Genomic DNA, 22,838 nt, shown 5'->3' on the forward strand with positions numbered 1-22,838 from the left:
AACCTGCTGATGAGACTCTGCAGATCTCTACTTAGAACTTTTCGATTGAGGAGTTGCTCTTTGGTCTCCCCTTCGCCTGAATTAACCAGCCCTTGTCTCAGTTAAGTACCATTACTTCAGCGCCAAGCTCGATGCGTGATTCCGTTATTTTTCGTTCCTCAGGCACGACTTGCATGCGTGGCCAGCTCGGCAAGGTGATGCCACTCTCTGTGTCTTGCCGTATTGACCACTTTGGCTTCTGTAACAGCTTACTGCAATACTTTCATGTGTCTCACTATCATTACTTCACCAGTACTTTCGATCACACACACACACACACACACACACACACACACACACACACACACACACACACACACACACAGAGAGAGAGAGAGAGAGAGAGAGAGAGAGAGAGAGAGAGAGAGAGAGAGAGAGAGAGAATACAATTTTTCTCTGCCTGGATCGGAATCGTGATTGGTTGCCCCGTATCCTGGTCTCGGTGGTGTCAGTGGCTGTGCTTGGCAGGAAACCCTAACATTTACCCCGTGATGGCCTCCTATATGTAATGAAGGCTTGGGAGGAAGTCGCTGAATTGGCTGTGTGGCGTGTGGTGTGGCGTGGCGTGGCGTGGGAGGCGGGAGGTGGAGGAGCGCGACCTGACAGGATGTGGGCCGGTCGAGAGTTGGTCTTTGTTGATATTGTGCGAGTATCATATTCCCAGTGAACCATTGTGACGTGAGATTGGAATATGATAGTCTCAATGTGTCAAGAGGATCGTATTGATAAAAGAAAAACATTTATAGTAAGGATAATGGTGAAATGTATTGCTCCTTCCATGGTGCACAAAGTGCTTGAGAGGAATGCTTGTATTCTTCCTTTCATGAGTCATCAAGAGGAATGGCGCCCAGGCAGGATTGGAAGACGAGTGCAGCCATTGCGCCAATAGGACATGGCTGACAGGATGTGAGAGAACACAAATTCATACTAACGAATGAAAGGCTGTTCATGAGAGCCAAATGCTTCATCGTGCGCGCGCGTGTTTGTACCAGCAGTTGCTCCTACTTGTGTCTGTCTATGAAAATCCATCCGTTGGAGCTGATGGCGCCCCGCAGAGCTCAATGTTTTATAGACACAAAAACACTGTGGCTGCACGCACGGTAGGCGCTGCTGAACACGAGACAGGAAGCCTCGTCCTGCCGTTGCCTGCGTGCGCTCGTCGGCCACACAATGTGCCTGGAAACGCGAGCAGAGCGTGGCCCTTGACCGGCAGCGGCTCGGCCTTTATATATGCCGTATGCATATTCCTCGGCCGCTCCCGTCATTGGTTCCCTCTTGTGCTCCGTCTCGTCTGAGCTTCGCTATTTTGGCTCCCTCCAGACAGTCGGTTCTTCCCTTCCCCGTCCTGCCTGATCGCCGCCGCGACTCGCGATGCCAGCGCCTGACTGACGGGAGAAATGCGCGTGAGTTATGCTGCAATTCAGGAGACTTGAAGGAGAGGAGCAGACTCGCAATAAAACTTACGAAAGATTGTCCCGGCCTCCCCAGCCTCGCAGACCAACAAGTGTCTGCCGCCGCCTTCTGATTTTCGCCCAATTGAAGCTTGAGACCGAGCAAGCGGCTCGTCAGGATCACGCCAATCCCTTGTCTCCAGGGACAGCAGGTCAGGGCCACGTCAGTCCCGCGTTCCCTGGGACAAGAGGTTAGTGCCACGCAGCCTGGCGTCCCCAGGGACAGGTGGTCAGGGCCACCGCTGGGACAGGGACAGGAAGTGAAGGCCAGGGTGTCTTCAGGGACAGGAGGCCGCCCACGCCGGGAAGCGCGGCTCTTTTTCTCACGCCAGCACGAGGAGGTCACTGTTGCATGGTGAACCAGTCAGGACAAGTTGTGTGCGGAGGGGAAGGCGCGACCCCTGTGTGTTTGTGTGTTTGTTTGGGGAACTTTGCATATTTATTAAAGGATCACCGGGGAGGCTTTGCGGTGAATAGAGCACCACGACTCACTGCAGTCCTTCAGCAAATAGATGGATGTTCTGTGGCGCCGCTGCTGCCTTGAGAGGGAAAATGTTATTAGTAATGGCTGCTTAATGTGAACCATTAGATTTCTCTCTCTCTCTCTCTCTCTATTTTTCTCTCGTAACGTGAACACTCCTTGTGAACGGCTCCACAAAAGACGCTGATATTTGAAGGGAAGACTAGTCCTACAGCCCTGTATTGGAACTGAATTGCCTATAAAGGTGAGGGGAAGTGAATAGTGAAGTATGTGAATGCCGAACTTGCTGAATGATAGACTTTTTATAAGAGAAATTACATACACCTCTATATCACCCCCTCCTGGCTTGTGCAAGTAGAAACCACGCATGCGCAGATCGTTTACTAGCAGACGACACTACACTGCCCACAATCCCTGCTCTCTGGTTGTTGTCTCCCCCAGCACTTAAGCCCCAGCACCTAGGTCATAAAGTGCGTAACAAAGTGAACATGACAACCTATGAAGATCCAGCTACTGTTAGAGCGTTGGCTCCAACAGATATAAATAAAATGACAAACCCACAACTAAAGAGAGCGCTTGCAACTCTACTAACAGCTGATGCCTCTACACAACCATCTAATAATGATCTATTGGAGGAAATAAGAAGCTTAAAAGAGGAAGTGAAAGGCATGGCCAGCATTAAACAAGAAGTGGAGCAGTTGTCTGATAAGTTGGACCAAGCATTCCAGATTATTTCACAAAAACAGTTATTTTTAGAATCTTTGGACAACAAGGAGAGGAAGAGAAATTTAGTTATTACTGGGTTGACAGAAGAGAGCGATGTAACAGGGTGCAACGATGCTGAGAAAGTACGCAATGTGATAGCAGCGACTGGATATCAGCAAAACGTTGATCCTGCAGCGTGGGAAATCAAACGACTCGGAAAAGAGGACCAGCGTAGGAAACGACCGCTTCTTGTCGTGGTGGGAGACGGAAATCAACGTAATGAGATCGTGAGGATGGCAAAGAACTTGAAATCAGTTGAAGGACCTCTCTCTTCTGTGTATGTCAAGAAGGATGTCCACCCGGCAGTGAGGAAGGAGATGGCGCGGTTGAGGCAACGTGAAAGAGAAGAAAAAGAAAAGCCAGGAAATGTGGGTGTGTCTATTAGTTATGATTGGAAAAGACGTGTGTTGTTAAGGGATGGCAATGTAATCGATAAGTTTTCACCATATTTTTTTCTGAATACAAAGAAAAATACCAGTGTGTTGAAATTATGTTCATGGAATGTATGTGGAGTAAGGGAAAAATTGAATGATCCGGAAATTCTTAAGTTCTTAATGCAATATGATCTGGTTTGGCTGTTAGAGGTTAAAAGTGCGTATGAAAAAAGCGTACCTGGTTTCTATATGTATAACAATAAGTCAAGAGTAGGCTGTAACAGAGGTGGTGTTATGTTGCTCATCAGATGTGCGTCGATGCAATATGTGACCAATGTAAACATGGAGGAAGATGACATGATATGGGTGAATTTATCGGTGTGTAAAGATGTGAAATTCGGTGGTGTTTATATACCTCCAGAAGACTCACTATATTGCGAAGCTTCACCGTTTCGAGCGTTAAGTGAGATGTGTTTGAACACTCGTGACGTAGTTGTTTTAGGTGATTTTAATGCACGAGTTGGATCACATGTGTTGTCGTGTGGTGATGGAAGTGTCTATAGATATGATGGTGTGAAGGATCCGGTAGTGAATAGTCACGGGCGTATGTTGCGTAACATGTGTAGAAGTAACAATATGGTTGTGATGAATCACCTGAACAGAAAAGGAACTACCTTAGGAGGTGACTTATCTTTTAGAAGAGGATCAAGATGGACATCGGAGATTGACTTGTGCGTGGTTACTTCCGATTGCGTAAGATTTGTCAGTTCGGTCGAGGTAAACAAGTCAGTTAAAGGTTCCGACCACGCCCCAATTTGCGTAGATCTCGCTACTAAAGAAATGACTCAAGTTTCCCCGACAGAGCTGTTAGAGCGAGCTAACGGTCTGGGTGAGTCATACCGAAGAATACGTGCAAACGAGTCGATGTGGAAAAGTAAACTTACATGATTTCAGTACCGAATTGCTAAGTCTCGATCCACCGAATCCGGACGCTGTTAGTATTGAAAATATTTCTGAAGCCTTCAGATCGAGCAGTGAAATTATTCATGAAGCTGCTCGTAGGAACAGATGTGAACGTCTCGACCAGCAGGAAGAAACGTGGGACAGAACGTTGCCGCGCTGGAGAAGGATATTAGAAACAAATGATGCTAAGTTCATATGGAAGGCCATTAACTGGTCAGGGAATATTGATACGCACGAACACAGACAACCTGAAGACGATCAACTAAAGACCCATTTCGAGAGCTTGTTAAATAATGAGTGTCACACTAATAGTATTCGCACTGTATGTATAGATGACTCGACTCCAACGATACCCGTATTAGACGAACCTTTCACTGTACAAGAATTAGATAAAGTACTCAAGGATGTGAATGTTAGAAAAAGTTATGTTGGTATTTGTCCAGGAATTATGAGAGCTTTACCTGTTAACTGGATCATGTTCTTTTTACATATGTTTAACGTTGTTTTTCTTAATGTGTGTTATCCAGTTTCATGGGGTTGTAGCAAACTTTTTGTACTCTTCAAAGGAGGTAAAGACAGACTTGAATGTGGAAACTACAGAGGCATATCCATTATGAATACATTGGCAAAATTGTATGATTACTTAATTTTGAACAGATTAAAACTATGGACAAGTATTGATAAATGTCAAGCAGGTGCTCAAAGCGGTCGAGGATGTGTCGAACAAATAATGACGTTAAGATTATTATGTGACCTGGCTAATTATAAGAAAAAGAAGCTGTATATGTTATTCATAGATTACAGCAAAGCATATGATAGAGTGCCTCGAGGTAAATTGCTTGAATTGCTTAAATCACGTGGTTGTGGTAAGGTTATGTTGCGTGCTATACAAGCTATGTATTCCTGTACTCAAAGTGTGTTACGTTCTGCAACTATTGATGCCACTGTTGGAGTCCGCCAAGGATCTCCATCGAGTTGTCTCTTATTCACCACATACATGGATGAGGTGGTTAGGATGATAAACAGGTGTGTAGATACAGATGGATTCTTGGGGAAACTACATACGCTCCTTCTTATGGATGACATGGTAATACTAGCTACTTCTAAAGAAATGTGTGTGAGAAAGTTAACCGCAGTGTTGGATTATTGCCAAGAATATGGAATGATACTTAATGAGAAGAAAACAAAACTTATGGTAGTGCGAGGTACAGATGAAGACAGATTGCCGTTAACTGTTCGTAACATCAAGATAGACTGTGTTCATAAGTATCTTTACCTTGGGGCATGGATTTGTGATGATGCAAAGATGAACACAGTATTGGACCTTCACGAAACCGTGAATGAGATGCAACTCAATAAATTTGCAATTTTTTGTGCAGCAAATAACATTATGCCATATACATACAAGCGCAAAGTATTTGATGCTGCTGTCACTTCTGCCCTTCTTTATAGCTCAGAAACATGGTTGACAAATAATCCTAGAAAGATAATTGTTCAATACAATAGAGCAGTAAAGAACTTGCTAGGGGTAAGGAAATTTACAAGCCCCGACATGTGTCTTATTGAATCAGGTATTCCACCTGTACTTGATGTCATAGCAAAAAGGAGAAGGAAATTTCTAGAATCAAAGTTAAGGGAACCGAACGTTGAAGAACCATTCTATGTTGCATTTGAGTTGTGCAGAGTAGCTAATACTCCAGGGTATCAATTTGTGATGAAGGCACTACAGTATAGAGATAACGTAAATCCACTGGATATAGTCAAAATAAAAATTAGAGAAAAACCCGAGACGGCATCTAAGTATGTGGCGTACAGATCAGTAATTAACCCTGAACTATCAGTACATCCAGTTTATGTCAGCAATGAGTTTGTCCCGGACTACAAAAGGCAGGCCCTTACGAGGCTTCGACTAATGTCACATGATTTAAAAATTGAGACAGGTAGAAGGAATGGAATACCAGCAGAGTTGCGACTGTGTATGTGTGATAGTAATGCAGTACAAGATGAGTCTCATGTTTTGTTAAATTGTTCTTTGTCAAGGGACTGTAGGGCTAGATATAATATGTTGGATTTTAGTAGTTTTACCAGTTTAATGAAGTATAAGGGTAAATTAGGTACTTTATGTGATTATGTTTGCGATGTGTTAAAGCTTTACGGCTAAAATGTTCTTGTTTTTTTAAAAGAAAGGGAGTTTGAATTTTTTATTAGGCACTTTATGTGATTATGTTTGCGATGTGTTAAAGCTTTACGGCTAAAATGTTCTTGTTTTTTAAAAGAAAGGGAGTTTGAATTTTTTTTAGGAGTTAAGTTTGGAGAAAGTTTGTTTTTTGCAATGTGAATTGGTTAATTTTATCTGGACAGGATTTTTATTTGTAGCTCTTTTTTATATGATATAATGATTTTAGTGAAATGATTTTTACTTTAAGCTCCTTGTAATCGCAAAATTCTGTCAATAAACTATAATAATAATAATCTCTCTCTCTCAGTCGCGAGGGACTACCGCCCGTCACCACTTTTGAACTTTAATACCTAAACTTTTTAATTCTGAGACGCTCCTCCGGCGGTGCGTCGTGACGAAAAGTTGCGAACATTATTTTTGCAGAGTTTAGCTGCCGCCTTTACATTTCGTTACGTCTTCCTCTCGGTCATTGAGTGGCATCCCTTTAGACACCTGTGGCGGAGATGACGCGGGCAACACGACATGGTTATAGAAGTTTTCCTTCACGCATTGCTTCCAACTCCCGAATTTAGTTATAGTGAGGCTGAGGTGGCGCTGGTAGCGGCTGAGTACTTGCCTTTCTAACCTAAGTGATACCAGAGTTCGTCCTCTTTAAGTTTGAAATAGTCAAACATATCAATATTTAATATCGAGTTTCTTACAAATATATACATTTTTCAAGGTTCGTCCATCTACATTCACTTGAGTATTACATGTATTTCAAAAAGACTTCCCTCAAATACGTATCTACTAAACTATTCAGGATGCAATGCGCGTAGTTTCACGGATTCTCTGACTTTAGAAAATATTTTACTGTGAATAAAAAATCTTGCTCACAGATATACCGTTGTCAGATTCGTTATGGTGTGCGGAGATGGCCGGATATGTGGTGGTGGAAAGGTGGACGAAAGGGAGACACCGTGGAAGACACGAAAGGAGAGTGGGTTGGACAGAAAGAGGGAGGGAGCGCTAGTTCTACATAAAAATACATAAAAAGACAATGATTTTTAAAGTGTACTGAGATCTATTATGATTAAAACCTTGAGTAATGTTATCAAAACCTTCTATACTTCATCACGAAGGCCACGAAAACTACACAAGGACGGACGCAGAGCCGAGAGGAGGGAGGGAGTGAGGGAGGGGCGGAGGGCGGTAGTATTTAAGATGAGGCGTTGGTGCTGTTGCTAAACTATACGTACATCCATTGTACTTTTAAAACCATAAATCATACTATTACAACACTAACTTTCATCACAAACCATCAAGACTTAAAAAAAATTACATACAAGGTTAAAATAATGCAGGAAATTAATGATGAGGTGGCACCTTCTCACCGTCAGGGAGGTGTATCACTCCGCCAGCAGCAAACTTGACGTCATGGGCCAGGGCATGCAGCGGCGTGCAGTGCGTGGGTATGGTGACTGTGTGGCCTCTGATGTAGAGGTGTGTGAGCTGCTGGACGAGAGAAGAGCAAACTAAAAGTAAACATGGGATTGCTGCCGCCTCAGGACACTAGGAGCATTGCGGAAGCGCTGAGGAAGACATCACAACCCTTGACACAGCGAACACAACTCTGTACTGAGGCTGGCACTGGCTTCTCCCAACACCTCACGTGGTCATTGCAACAAAAGGAGGTTAGTGTTTATATGAAGTGACTAGACTTGCCCTTGTAGCAGGAAATTCCCTTCCCTACCCCGCCACCCCGCCATGACTGTATCAGCTGCTTACATATCAGCTGTGCCTCCTTTGTATCCTCTCTCACACTGCAAACACGGTCTTCGCGCACCACAGTAAGCCTTACTGGTGAAGTACACACGATATATTATGTAGAAGGCAATGAATCATACCACTTTGTCGAGGATAAATTTTCCCGCGCTTCCATCTTATGCTCCTCCCTCAATGTCTTCCTCCCCCTCGCCTCCTCCCCTCCCCTTCTCCCACTCCTTCACGTAATCCTCTCTCTTCACCGTCTCCTCCTCTCCCTTTGTAGATGTTTATATAAGGTTTTTACTCAGTATAAGATATGTTTTCGCATCTTATAATATGTGACACGTCATGTTGCTCAGAGAGAGAGAGAGAGAGAGAGAGAGAGAGAGAGCGTATGGAGACACGTGGCAACTATGTGAGTAATAAGTTTATTACATAATATTTAAGGACTCTTTCATTCATGCAACGATTACTGCTTGGAGGTCAGTTCAGTTAGAAAGCTTTGCTGGCTGTTCTGTATATCAGCGACTCGGTGTACGCTTCATCCTGCAGGAGTAGCCACCGATGATGCCACACGTCTCCACCACCCCAATTCATAAGCTGCAGAGCTTTGGAGGAATGCGAAGCCGACTCACTTGAAGTCGAATCGTTGAAGCTCCGGAATGAAGTCATCATGAATATAGTGATAAATGTTGCACTTCTTTCTCGTATTCATAGATACACAGACGCTTCATGTTTCTAGAAGCGTGAAGTGAATGAGATGATTCACTTGGAGTGGAATCTTTGAAGCTCTGGAATGCAGTCACGATAGATAAACATGTATAATTCATTTCCTTTCTCGCATTATTGATACGATTATTGAATTAGCGGGAAGAACATGGAAAGGATAGTGAAATGAGAGTAAGAGTATGGTGAATGAAAGTGATATTTAACGTAGAAACTAATCAGTGTAGCCTTCAACAAATTGCCTCGCCTCGCCACACGAACACCATCCTGGCAGCTCGGGGTCGGTGGTGGGACTGGCGGCATGATGTAGTGGTGCATTTGTACATCAATTTCCCAGTATAGGCAATTTACATATATATGATGCATTAAACCAGTGGCCGCCCTCTGAACTTACCCAGCCGTATCATTCTATAAGGCCAGACGTTCTTTATATGTGCATGTCTATAGGAACTTTGATAATCTTAATTCATATCGGACACGCAAAGAATAGGCACGTGATGTAAGCCAAGGATTGTGCAAATGTATCGACAATGTAACACAGTACTTCTAAGGCGGTGTACCAGTGTAGCGAGCGCTGTCTAATCCCTCCCTCTCTAAGCATTGAAGACCATTTTCCTGCTGTAGAATCTTGTAGTTTTAATGGTGATGATTAACGAAGCGCTTCACCAGTGTATCGAATAATCTTTGAACAAATCTTGAGAGTTTGACGGACTTGCTTTGACGTGAATAGATAGTAATGATGTGCAGTGTCCATTTTCGAGACGTGATCATTCGGCTCCCCGCGTAGGTTTAATTAGGCCACATCAGAGCACACCAATACACCGAAATAGTACCTGGACGTGTGTGTGTGTGTGTGTGTGTGTGTGTTTTGTTGCCGTGCCTATAACGTAACTTAAACGACCTTCATAGTTACTGGTATCTTGTTTGCGAAAATAATGGTAATGGTGATGATGATGATGATAATAATAATAATGATAATAATAATAATAATAATAATAATAATAATAATAATGATAATGATACCAGCGATTGCAATCTATTGTAAAAATGCAATAATTAAGCTCCGACATTGTGATTTGTTCAAGGTCGGTGAAATACATGTAATGCAAAACAACGATTGCAAAAATATTTATATATAAAGGAGAAAAAATATATATGTTGCATTATGCATTGATGTCCTCCTCTGTGTGTGTGTGTGTGTGTGTGTGTGTGTGTGTTTGTGTGTACGGTTTCCATATGTCGTAAAACACTTCAAAATGCGACCATAATATGAACTCGTGCATGCTCATGGTATATACGAGTATATTCTTGTATTTATCAGGTATATATATATATATATATATATATATATATATATATATATATATATATATATATATATATATATATATATATATATATATATATATATATATATATATATATATATATATATATATATATATATATATATATATATTCTCTGACAGGGATCCCCCATAGTTAGCACGCTGACCCAAAGATCTTATTTTATCGCGTGTAAAATTCATGTGGAATGTTCGTGGTGTGCATTCCTTGGCGTGCGTAAAAGGCAAGAAATAAGAAGAGATGAGCAGCGGCTTGTGTGGCAGTAAGTGGGTCATTAGGGCAATTTCGGGGAGACGAGGACAGTTCGTGCATGTATTTACCATTACCCGACCACTATGCTCAGCCTACATTTCTCTTCCCAGACCCTCCTCCTCCCCACACTCTGCCTTCTCCTTCCAGCTGTCTGCCTCCTCCCCATTACACCCCTGCCATGCACTCCACACTGCACCTCCTCCTCCTGTATCAATCAATCTACTATCTCCCCATCGTCGCTTCACTTCACTTCATCTTCCCTTCACTCTCATCTCCCCACCTCCACTTCTACTCCACACCATCAGTCTTCTTTCCATCTATCCACCTAAATCTGCTCCGTAAATGCAAATTCCACCTTGCATTCCACACCCTATCACCTTTTTCACTTCCACCCTTTGCAGCAAAGATCTTAACCTCCTGTCCTTCTTACTTTCTCCCCACTAACATTCCACTCCCTTAACCTCCTGTCCTTCTTACTTTCTCCCCACTAACATTCCACTCCCTGCCAAACTCCACCTTGCACCCCACACTCCTCCATTTCCCAGTCAACCCAAGCAGTCTGTCCCCCCCACTCCCCGTCCTCTCCCATTCCGCTGCCATTCCCTACGAGAGCAGCATGCCGCCCTGTCTACAGCATTCGTGCCGAGAGGGAAACAATTAAACTCGGGTATTATCCCATTGAGGATGACAAATTGAGAGCTTTTGATGCAGCAGACCGCAATCAGCTTCCTTCCTCCCTCCTTTCCTCGTTCTCTTCCTCCCCATCTCCCTCCCTTTCCTCTCTGTCTCATTGTCTTTCTCTCTCCCCATGTCTTTTTTTTTCACTGTTCAATTTTCCACTCTAATCTAGTTTGTTGGCCAATTTTCCTTCTCATAGGCGTGTTTCTTGTTTGTTAATCTCCTTTGTGGAAAATGTTCGTCTGCCGCGTCTCGATCCTTGAGTCAGAGGTAGAGAGGGATTCCTGGCACTAGTGAGCAGCAGTAAGACTAAATAAAGCAGAGGAGAATGAAAGGTAGGAGACGAAAATTAGTAACCAAGGAACAAGAGGAAAACCAGACGAAACTTAAACAGGAGGAGAAAGATAATAAACAAGGCGAAGATGAAGGACGAGGACCCAAGAAGGAACACAACTTAACAAAGAACAAGAAGACAACCATACAAAACCCAAACATAAGGAGGAGGAGGACTATAAATAAAACAAAGAAGAGATTGAAAAGCAGAAGACAAACACTAGACAGCCTAAGAAAAAGATGACCAGACGAAGACCAGAGAGAGGAAAACGTGGCTAAGATAGAAAAAAAAAGTATGAGACAGGAACAAGTGAAAAATAACAAGAAAAATAACAGAAAACATAAAGGCAAGACACGGATGATATTACAACTTCCACGAGGACAGAATGCACAGTTACTTGAATGAAAGGCACCGCGACTTCTGTGAACTGATTCTACAATACTCGCGTCACTTCCAGCTGGGAGAGGAGGGCAGGTAGGAGGCTGCTGGGTAATAGAAAATTATGGAAGTATCGCCAGGACCTATCAACTAAAACTGTGTGTCAGCAATTGTTGTGAGAGATATTTTGGCCTGGCTCAAAATAAATCACTGAATTGGGAGGGCAAGAGAGAGAGAGAGAGAGAGAGAGAGAGAGAGAGAGAGAGAGAGAGAGAGAGAGAGAGAGAGAGAGAATGTGTCTGTCAAAAAAAAAATAAATAAAAAAACATCATAAAGAATAAAAAATGACTGAGCATATTACGTCTCTAAGAACAGATAAAGATAATAACAGGTGGAAACTATGCATTTATATACGTAATCTCAAGGTCTCATTATCTATGTATATATTTATTTGCTTATTTATTCAGTTGTCGTGGCGGCGCAGTCTCCGTGAGGTGGTGCACGCCTCTCCGTCACTGCAGTAGCCATGAATATTGGCGCGTCCTGCTGCCGGTGTGATTTACATTCAGATGGGTATTTAGAAACGGCGTGGCGAGGCGGGGAGGGAAGGGGTTTTGCTCTCCGTCCGCTCGTGATGATTGCATGTTCCGCCGGCGGGAGACTGTTCGTGTATGCTGGGCTGTGCTTGCTGTGCTTGCTCGTGTGTGTGTGTGTGTGTGTGTTTATGTGCACACGCCACGCAAACGTGATTTTTTAAAATTTTCTTGAAATCCCCATAATTTCCTTAGGTGCATTAAGGTATTCAGCGCAGTCGTTCCTCTATCAGTCAGGAGGGAGCGAGGAATCCTGCCTTAAAGAGAATAATTATAGACACCTCCAGCTGCGGCTTCATTCTTCCACAGGGGGTGTAATCACTGTAATAACTATATATGCCACCAGCTGCTGCTCCATGCATCCTCTGTGGACGTAACTCGGGTAGCCGCAGGGGGTATAATCACTGTAATAACTAAAGACGGCACCAGCTGCTGTTCCATTCTTCCAGTGTGGACGTAACTCGGGCGGCCAGTGGGCTGCATTCACCTCACAGACCCAGGAAGAGCCGCGCCAGGCCCTAACAGATTGAGAGCTCTTCCTCGATTCGTTGGGTGGTGCATGGCTGTTTCTAGTTAGTGGAACGATTTATGTGGTTAATTTAGATAACGAACGAGACTTTGGCCTGTTAACTTGACGGATTTCCAGCAATTGGTGTCCAGTTCGTAGCTTCTTAGAGGTGTTAGTCTCGGGGCTGTACACACGGGGAAGCTACGGTGCTGAGTTAGGATAAAAACTCTTCGCTCAGCACCACTTGGCGTTGTCGATATATGTGCCACATGACAAAGAACAGGAGACTCAGTCCGTCTATGTGCCTTGCCGTGCCTTGCTGTTGCGTGACAGACACTGAAGAACAACCTAGGGAAGAGAAATAAACCCTTCGATAATGCTTGCCCTCGCATAATCACAGATATTAGCGGAGAGGCAACTTATCAATTCAGGTATTGTTCCGTGCGACCAATCATAACGTAATGCTGCATACCTCAGGCCGCCAACCCGTGCTCGCGTGCAGGACATGAATCACGAGGTATAAGTGCCACTCCTCCCTGGGGTTCGATCATGCTCATTATTCGTAAGAGACAACTAAAGACCAAGGACAAGCCCTCGAGGTCTGTTCATATATTCTGCCGACACTTTTTGGAATGCTAAGGACGTCTGGATTGGGGCCCACCGGGAGTCACAGGAGGGAATAGCTGCTGCTGTTGTCAATGATGCGGCGCGTGTTGATCCCTTAGTCGTGCCAGTTACTGAAGTTTCAGACTTTACCTTCAACTAAAAGCGTATCTACAAAATATTTCCGTCTGAAATATGTATATTCATGAAAGAAAACGCGCTCTTTTCACCATTTACAAACATTTTTGCAATTGCATCTATTTTTGAATCCATACACGTACCCCCCGCAGAGGCTTTGTGCCAATATTTGTACTCCTGAAATGCCGAACACATGCGATTGTAAAATGCGTAAAAGTATTGCAGTACAGTTTTTCCCGCAGCTCCCTTCATCAGGCAATGCAGGAGAGATTAATGATTCGAAAACATTTTTGTCGTGTATGAAACTGCGCAGTTGTCATCAGTGTTTGCAGTTTTGAAAGGATGACCGAGGAGACGCCATACGTATTGTTGTATTCGGTGCTTTATCCAAGCCTTGCCTATCTATCTTTCTTTAAGTGTTCCCCTTCAAGTCCATGTATAATTTCTTACCGTATTAATGTATTATAAAGTGTTGTGGTAGGGCAGGCGCAGCCATATTTATAGACTATCATTTGTTAATTTTGTTCTCAGAATTTCACATTTAATTTAATTTTTTCTTATATTTTTGTGTGATTAATTTGTATTGGAGTTGGGCAATCTTAGCGGCATCATTACTTTATTATTTATTCCTTTTTCTCTTCGGAATTTTACATGTGATTTACAGAAACTGAATCGTCTTTTGTTTTACCTTCTCAGCTTGATTAATTTGTATTGGGGTGTGGTAAACTTACCTTAGCAATGGTTTACACAATCGCTAACCATTTTCTTTTCATGACTTCGTATCCATTTACCGAAACTGAATTGTCCTTTTGTTTCATCCTTTCTGTTTAATTAATTTGTATAGAAGTAGCGCAATAATTTTAGACAATCATTTATTATTTTCTTTTCATAACTTCATATTTCATTTATTGAAACTGAATAGTCTTTTATTTTATCTTTTTTTGTTTCATTAATTTGTAAGTACGATAACTGCTTCCATTTCAGGTTCTTGCACTTTTTTTTCGCACCTTTGTCTTTCCAGTGCACAGGTGATAGATTTCCAGCCACGCGGTGTTTTTACTCGTGGCGGGAGACTCCTCTTTAATTGGCGGACTCTTGCGTAAATGAGTGTTTGAAGTGAAATGAAAGCCAATTATAGCACCCTACCCTCGACTTTTAGCTCTCTCTCTCTCTCTCTCTCTCTCTCTCTCTCTCTCTCTCTCTCTCTCTCTCTCTCTCTCTCTCTCTCTCTCTCTCTCTCTCTCTCTCTCTCTCTCTCTCTCATGTACCAATATTGTTCGTAAATATTTGGATTTCATTTCTGGTCTCTTTATTCCTAACAGTCACCATCCACCAACACCAGAACCACCACCACCACCACCACCACCACCACCACCTGAAGTCCTACCACAAACAGCAATACACCACCACATACATCATCACAACCATTAACACCACCACCACGAGTGTCTATCAAGTTACCATCATCACCATCACAACCACTAATATCAACTTCATCATTATTACATTCCTTTCCCTCCTTTTATCATTTCATCTACCTTCTATTCGCTCTTTATTTATTTTTCTCTCCTTCACTCCTAGTACACCACTTCATATTCCCTTCTTTATCCTCTTTCTCCTCTTCCTCCTCCTCCTTATCCTCTCTCCTCTCCTCTCCTCTCCTAACTTTTTCTATTCTTCCTTCTTCATCGACTTCCCTCCACTTCATGTTCTCTATCTCCTCTTCACGGCCGCATTGTATGGAAGGAAAAAGGAGCACGGAGGCGTAAAATAAACCCTAATGAAAGAACTTTACGCAGATAACTTTGGAATGAGAGGCAGATGTGGGACGACAGACTCTCTCTCTCTCTCTCTCTCTGCTCATCACATGAATGCTTTCTATCAGATTCATAGATAGATAGATAGATAGATAGATAGATAGGTAGATACATAAATAGATAGATACCGACAACAAATTAGAATTCACACGAAACACAAGAAACACACATTACAAATTAACAAAGTCAAATCAACACGAACGAATAGTAATATGCATACTATTCACGGCCCATTAAACACACACACACACACACACACACTGGCGTCTCATTTACTGGACTTCAAGCACTGTTACCGCTGCTCTACCTCGCTACATTCCGCGCCACCACCTAATGATTCGCCAGTGTCGCGTCCCTCACCACTACACCTGTCATTATCACACCTGCGGCGGCTCGGTAACAGCAGCAGCTTCAGGTTCCGGTTAGGCAAGTTGATATCGCGCGCCCTTCTGCGCCTGGCTAAGGGGAAGTGTGTGTGTGTGTGTGTGTGTGTGTTGATAGTAAGTGTCCTTTGTTCTCTTCTGTTTCTCTTTCTTTATCTCTGCTATTTTTACCTATGCTTGTTTCATCATCTCGTCTCTTCTCTTATCTTCTTTCACGTATCGTCATTTCAGATTTTTTTTCTCCTTTTCTCTGGTATTTTCTTCTTTTCTTATTTCTCCTCTCTTCTCTTCTCATTTCTCCTATGCTGCTTTCATCTCCATTTCTTTTCCTTTATCTTGTCTCCTCATTTCTCTTCAACTTTAATTTTTATCTCTCTTTTTGTCCTTTCTTCTCTTCTCTCCCTCTTCTCATTTTATTTCACTTCGTTTCACTTCAGTCCTAACTCGCTTCTCTTCTCTCTTAGCCTCTCTTCTCCTCTCCTCTCCTTTCCTCTCCTCTCCTCTCCTTTCCTTTCCTCTCTTCCCCTCTTCTCTCCTGTCCTCTCCCCTCCCCTCTTATCTCCCCATCTATACAAATTTGTCCTCCTACGTACCTGTTGTCTCTCCATTGCTGTTTTCTGTGTGTCTTTGTACATTTATCTTTGTATTGTTTTTTTTTTTAGTTGTATTGCTTTCCCTTTTCGAATATAAATGTTTGTATGATTGTTTTTGTTCTTTTTAGCATATTTGTTGTTGACTCGCCATATGTGCCTCCTGTGTGTGTGTGTGTGTGTGTGTGTGTGTGTGTGTGTGTGTGTGTGTGTGTGTGTGTGTGTAAATAAATTCTCGTAACATACAACCATACAACATTTCACACAAGAGAATCCGCTTGCGTTAAATGCTAGGGAGAGAGAGAGAGAGAGAGAGAGAGAGAGAGAGAGAGAGAGAGAGAGAGAGAGAGAGAGAGAGAGAGAGAGAGAGAGAGAGGCTTAAAAATACACCATACAATAGTAAAAAAAAAATCACACACACACACACACACACACACACACACACACACACACACACACACACACTTCTTTGACTTCACGTGAACTTTAGTGAGCGCAGATAATACCTAACCTGACCCGCCCTGTGTGTTTCCAAGGCCTTGTAATAACCTCTGCCCTTCCTCTCCCCCTCCCCTGCTGCGAGGTTCCCGTTAGGCAAGAGTTAGCGGGTCGTGTCCAGATTAGGTGACGCAAGTTTGGTATTTGCAGGTAGAGAATAATTTGGATGAACAGTCATGGAGGTGGAGGGATAATAATAATAATAATAATAATAATTATTATTATTATTATTATTATTATTATTATTATTATTATTATTATATAATAATAATAATAATAATAATAATAATAATAATAATAATAATAAAAGGTGGTTTGTGATTGGCTGTTGCAATGCAGCTCAAGTTTCCTATTGGTCGCGCCCGATCACAGTTGCCAGTGCAGGATCACCTCCCGAGCCCCAACACCCTATCCGTGGTGCACGTGCATCCCTGCCTGTGAACCCTAAAGACGGTGCTCTGCAAGGCGGCAACACTGTGTGCATTTCTTGACAACTCCAAACTCTCCAGTGTGAAGCACTTTCCAAGCACCTCAGGTATCCTAAATACTAGTGTACCCTAGTGGGACATTCAGTCTGTCAGATGACAGGAGACAGGATGGATGGTAGACGCTCCTTCAGCACATACATGCGTGGGGAGTGTGTCGTGGAGAATGGCGACATTCTCCGCGGCCCCCCACGCACTGTCAAAGTATCCATGGGAGATCCCGACGCGAAATCTTTCTTCTGCTGTTGCTGGCCACGAGGGCCTCGCTTCAAGAAGGTAGCCAAATTCTTTTTCAAACCGCATAAAGAAGAACCCAGTCTCCAGAAGTACACGTCTCTGGAGACTGTGATGTACATGGACGGCATGGTTTTCCGCGAATACTGGACGCCAGGCAAGACGGCCGTCAAGGTCTCCATCAAGCAGCGGCGCGGAAAGAAGGTTGTCCTCTTTGGCCGCCTGGCAACCTTCCTTCAAGAGATGGAGAACCGAAATTCAGAAAAGTTCGTTCTTTATGTCACGGAAACCAGCTTCAAAATTGTTCAAAAGGACCGAGCGGCTTCAGGCGGCGACGAGACCGATGCCGCTGAGAAACAGAAAAATAAGCCGTTACAAGAGAACGATAAGTACGAGTGCGCTAAACGCGGGGATGACGAAAACCAAGTAAAGATCGACTACGCGACTTCCTTGTTCAACAGTTTTAAGAAGAAAGATAAACCCGTTAACATCATAACAACTCCAGAAATTGTAAAGTTGCCGCCAGTAATCCCCATGCAAACCAAGAACGTGCGGTCATTCAACAAAGACGCTCCTGCTGCACGCCAACAGCAGCGCAGCGCACCTCGTACCGTCCGTCGCGATAAGCAGGCGTCTATGAAGCCTAAAGAAACAAACAAAGAAAAACAGATCGTTCAGGTTCAGGAAATACACAAGAAAGACATTCCATGCGAGACAAAGAATAATGCTGATGAAAATACGACTAATAAGAAAGACAAAGGAGATACAGAGGAACAAAATCATACAGAGATGAAGAAAGAATCAGGAACAATGAGTGAAGTACAGCTAGTTCACGAAAAACACAATGAAAACGCGGAAAGTGTCGAAAAGAATCCAGCAGAAGAGAAGAGCGCAGTTTGGGAAGAATATGATAAAAATGAGTCTGAAGAGACTGAAGGAGACACCGAAGATGTGGAAAGCGTCCCTACAAAAACAGAGAAGACAGATGAGGAAGAGAAAGAAGATACTGAGAAACAAAAAGTTACCGAGAAGGAAATGAAACCAGCAAAAATTAGTGAAATGCAGCTAGTTCAGGAAAAAGACGATGAATATCATGAAGGCGAGGAAGCTAATACTCTTGAAGGAAAGGAGACTAGTGTTTCGGAAGACTATGATGCGCATGACACTGGAAAGAAGGAAGTGGTTGTTGAAGATGTGAAAAGTACCTCTCCTGAGAAAGACAATGCAGATAAGGAAATTAAAGAGGGACAAAATTTTGAGAAGGAAGCTGAGAAACAAGACGTTATTGAGAAAGTTAACCTTCCCTCTATAACCAAACTTTTGTCTTTAACCAAAGTCATCGTGAAGAACAGTACAAGGAGAGAGAAGATACGGAAAGCAATGCTTTTAAGAAAGAAGAGAGAGAGTGTGTCGCTTGGCAATGTGAAGACAACATCACCGGTGGAAAAAATGACGACGCGGAAGAATATAGGGAAGGATCAACATTTGAAAAAGAAGGTAATGACTTGCCGCCACAAGAACACCGCGATGGCCAATGTAAGCAGCAAGTGGAGGTGGTGGAAGGCCTCCCCACCAACACCGGTGAAGAACATGACGGCGAGAATGAAGGTAAAGAAGGAACTGGAGTTAAGAAAGAAGACGTTCTCGTGTAGCCATTACCGTTATGTCCGCCAGCTGAAAAGAAACAATCAAATGTCAGGAGAGAAGAAAAAGCGCTACAACAAAATAAATCTGAAATCCGTCCGCTGTAAGATCGACACCCATTACAGCCTACCTACTGATTATAAACCTGATCTGGATTTGAAGGTACTGGAATCACAGCCGCCACCCTCAGGCCCCGCGCGAGTGAAATGGGCCCGAGAGGTGGCTGCCCTTAAGGCTCGGCTGCGTTCACAGAAACAGAAGAAAGGGCGGACTAGTGCGCAGAGCCTCCATCACGGGTCGCAAGCCGCTAAACACTGAGTCACTCGCACTGAGGACCATCTTAGTCAGTGCAACCGAGAAAATTGGGGAAAAAAAAGTACAAAAACAAAGTAAGCTTTCTAACTATGGATTAAGAAGCCTAAGCACTGAGTCTTTAGTGAGGAACATGCTTGTCAATCCAAACCCGAAATTAGACCAAAAAAAAGTTTTTCATCCATTAATTAAGGAGCAAGAACACTAAGTGATTCCACTGAGGAACAAGGTGGTGAGTGAAATCCAGAAATTAATGACAAAAAAATAAAGCGCTTAAAATTTGCAAAGAAAAAAAGAAATATTAATCTATCTGTTATTAACGAAACAACTGAGTGATTCTTCAGCGAGGAACAAGAACATTCGTGACACTAAATGAAAAATAATGACGTAAAAGAAATTAAAAGATAAAAAAGATAAAGTAAAAAAAAGTAACAAGAAAGTCTTTGCTCTCATAACCTATGAAATATATTAATCGACTGTCAATCCGCCGTTGAAACCAGAAATTAATAGAAAAAAAAAGTAATTAAAGTATCTTCATTAAATAAGATGCCTAAATATTTTGAGTGAGAGCAAATCAGAAAACGATGACAAAATAAAAAAAAAAATAAAAATCCACCAAAGAAATCTTTATACAAGTTATTTTAGAATGCTACGATTTGAGTGTTAACTTGCTGAGGATCAAGATTGTGAAAACCAAAACAACGACAAAAAACAAAGAAAAGAAAAATTCTATCCAGTATTGGTGAAACAGCCATTGATAGTGGGAGGAAAACTGGTGAAATACGGCTATTAACAGTGAGAGGAAACAAGAGAACAATGGCACAAATAAAAACAAGGAAAAAATAGAAAAAAAAATCTTAACGAGGAAACAAATTAATTAAGTGACTCTCCACTGAGAAAAAAAGAAGTAAGGAAAAATAATAATAAAAAAGATTAAAAAACAGACAAAATACTGTACCGTAACTTAAGAAGTCTGACTTAATTATTAGTCCACTGAGAAAGAAGACTGCGTTTGGAAAACGGAAAACATTGAAAAAAAAGGAAGAAAAATAGTATCTTTTAATGATGTAATCACGTGACTCACCACCGAAAAACTAGATTCTGAGAGGAAGCCACAAAATGATGAGAAAAAAAAAATCATAATGGGAAAAGTAAAAAAAAAAATGACAAGATAAAAAAAAATGTGAAAAAAGAAAATGAAACAAAAATGACCAAAAATAAAAAAAAAGTTTACAAAATTATGGAAATAGTGTTGAAGTAAAGAAGGCAGAATATTATGGCAAGTAATTAAAAAATATAAAAAAGCCAAAAAATGGTGACCAGAAACAGAAAATAATACCGAAAAAGTAAAAAAAATAATAATAATGAGGAAAAGGAAGATAAGTAAAAAAATCCAGAAAATAACAAAAGTAATAAAAATAAAAATAATGAAAAAATAGTGAGAAAAAATATAAAAAAGAAAGAAAGAAAGACATCAAAGTAAAAAAAAAAAAGCCATAAAATAATGATAAAAAAATAAGTCAGAAAATAATGAGAAAACAATTTTGAAAAAAAGCCAGAAAGTAGTGAAAAAAAATAAAAGCAGAAAATGATGACAAGAAACCATTGACTAAAATAAAAAAAACTGAAAATAATGAAAAAAAATAGTAAGGATAATTAAAAACTCTAAAATAATGATGAAAAGTAAAAAAAAATAATAAAACAAAAAGTAAAAAAATAACAGAAAACAAAAAAAATGAAAAAAAAGTAAAAATAATAATGAAAAAAGTATAAAAAAATTATAATAATGAAAAAAGGTTAAAAAAAATAATAATGAAAAGTAAAAAAATAATAATAATGAAAAAAGTAAAAAAAATAATAATGAAAAAGTAAGAGAAAATAATAAAAAAAAATAATGAAGAAAAGTAAAAAAAAGAAAATAATAAAAAAATAATAATAAAAAAGTAAAAAAATAATGAAAATAGTAAAAAAAAGAAAATAATAAAAAAATAATAATGAAAAAAAGTAAAAAATAATAATAATGACAAAAAATGAAAATAATAGCAAAAAAGTAAAATAAACCAAAAAAATAATGACAAAACATCAATAAAAAAAATGACAAAAAGTGGAAATCCAGAAAATAATTAGAACAAAAAAAATAAATGATAAAAATGAAAAAAAAGATAAATAGTGACAAAAAAGTAAAAAAAAATAAAATATTGACAAGAAAGGAAACTAAACAAAATAGCGACAAAAGTGAAAAATAGCGACAAAAATAGAAAAAACCCACAAGATAATGACAAAAAAGTAAAAAAGTGAAAATAATTACAAAAACTAAAAACTCAGAACAGAATGACTAAAAAATAAAAAGGCAGAAAATGACAAAAAAAAAAGTAAAAAAGCTTAAAATATTGATAAAGTAAAAAAATATGACAAAAATATAAAAAAATGACGAAAGGGACAAAAAGTGACAAAAGTGATGAGTGAAAATGGAAGAAAATAATGACAAAAAATGTAAAAAATATTCCACAAAATAATGAGAAAGTGAAGACAAAATAATAACAAACATAAGAAAAGTAAAAAAAATGAAATAATTACAATAAAATAAGAAAGATAAGCAGAAGAGTAAGAAAAAAAACATAAAAGAATTACAAAAGATTAAAAAAATGAAAATAAAATAGTAAAAAAAAAAGCAAATTGTAAGTATAAGAAAAAAAGTAATAAAAAGTAAAGAGCCAGAAAATTGTGACAAAAAAGAAAAAAAAGGAAAAAAAGAATTACAAAAAAGAGAAAATATAAAAAAATAGTAACAAAAAACATAAAACAACTACAAAACACTAAAATAATGAATATCAATAAGAAGTAAAAAAAAAATGAAAATTTCTATAACAAATAATTAAAAATCTAGAAAATAGTGACAAAGAAAAGTATAAAAGCTAGGAAATAATGACAAAAAAAAAATAAAGCCAAAAAATGGTAAAAAGTCAGAAAAAAAATATTAAAAGAAAATAGTAATAAATAAAAAATCTTAGTGAATGAAGAAGCATAAAGAAAAAGTAAAAAAAAAGCCAGGCAATGACAAAAAATGAGAAAAAAGCAAAAAAGCAGAAAATGATAAAAATTAAAATGGCAAAAAAAAATAAAATGAAATAACGAAATATAAATAACAAAATAAAGTCAAAACCCAGATAATAATTATAACGGATAATAAATGATGACAAAAAGGTAGAAAAAAATCACAACGTAATGAAAAAAAAACATTGTGCGTAAAATCCAGAAAATGACAAAAAAGTTAAAAATCTTAAAAAAAAAAAATGCAAAACTGCATCTCTTAACGAAGA

The 22,838-nt window shown here is 40.2% G+C and overlaps 1 long non-coding RNA gene across 1 annotated transcript in view; it reads left to right on the forward strand.

The window, feature by feature from the left end:
• Positions 1-7,442: 7,442 nt before the first annotated feature.
• The window catches only part of LOC135097921 (uncharacterized), a 47,160-nt gene continuing 31,764 nt past the window's right edge, over positions 7,443-22,838 (forward strand). Inside the window, exon 1 of the long non-coding RNA XR_010266359.1 lies at positions 7,443-7,925. This is a non-coding gene — a long non-coding RNA (uncharacterized LOC135097921). The remainder of the gene's footprint in view (positions 7,926-22,838) is intronic.

This window comes from Scylla paramamosain, unplaced genomic scaffold (assembly GCF_035594125.1).
Source record: "Scylla paramamosain isolate STU-SP2022 unplaced genomic scaffold, ASM3559412v1 Contig37, whole genome shotgun sequence".
Lineage (NCBI taxonomy): Eukaryota > Metazoa > Arthropoda > Malacostraca > Decapoda > Portunidae > Scylla > Scylla paramamosain.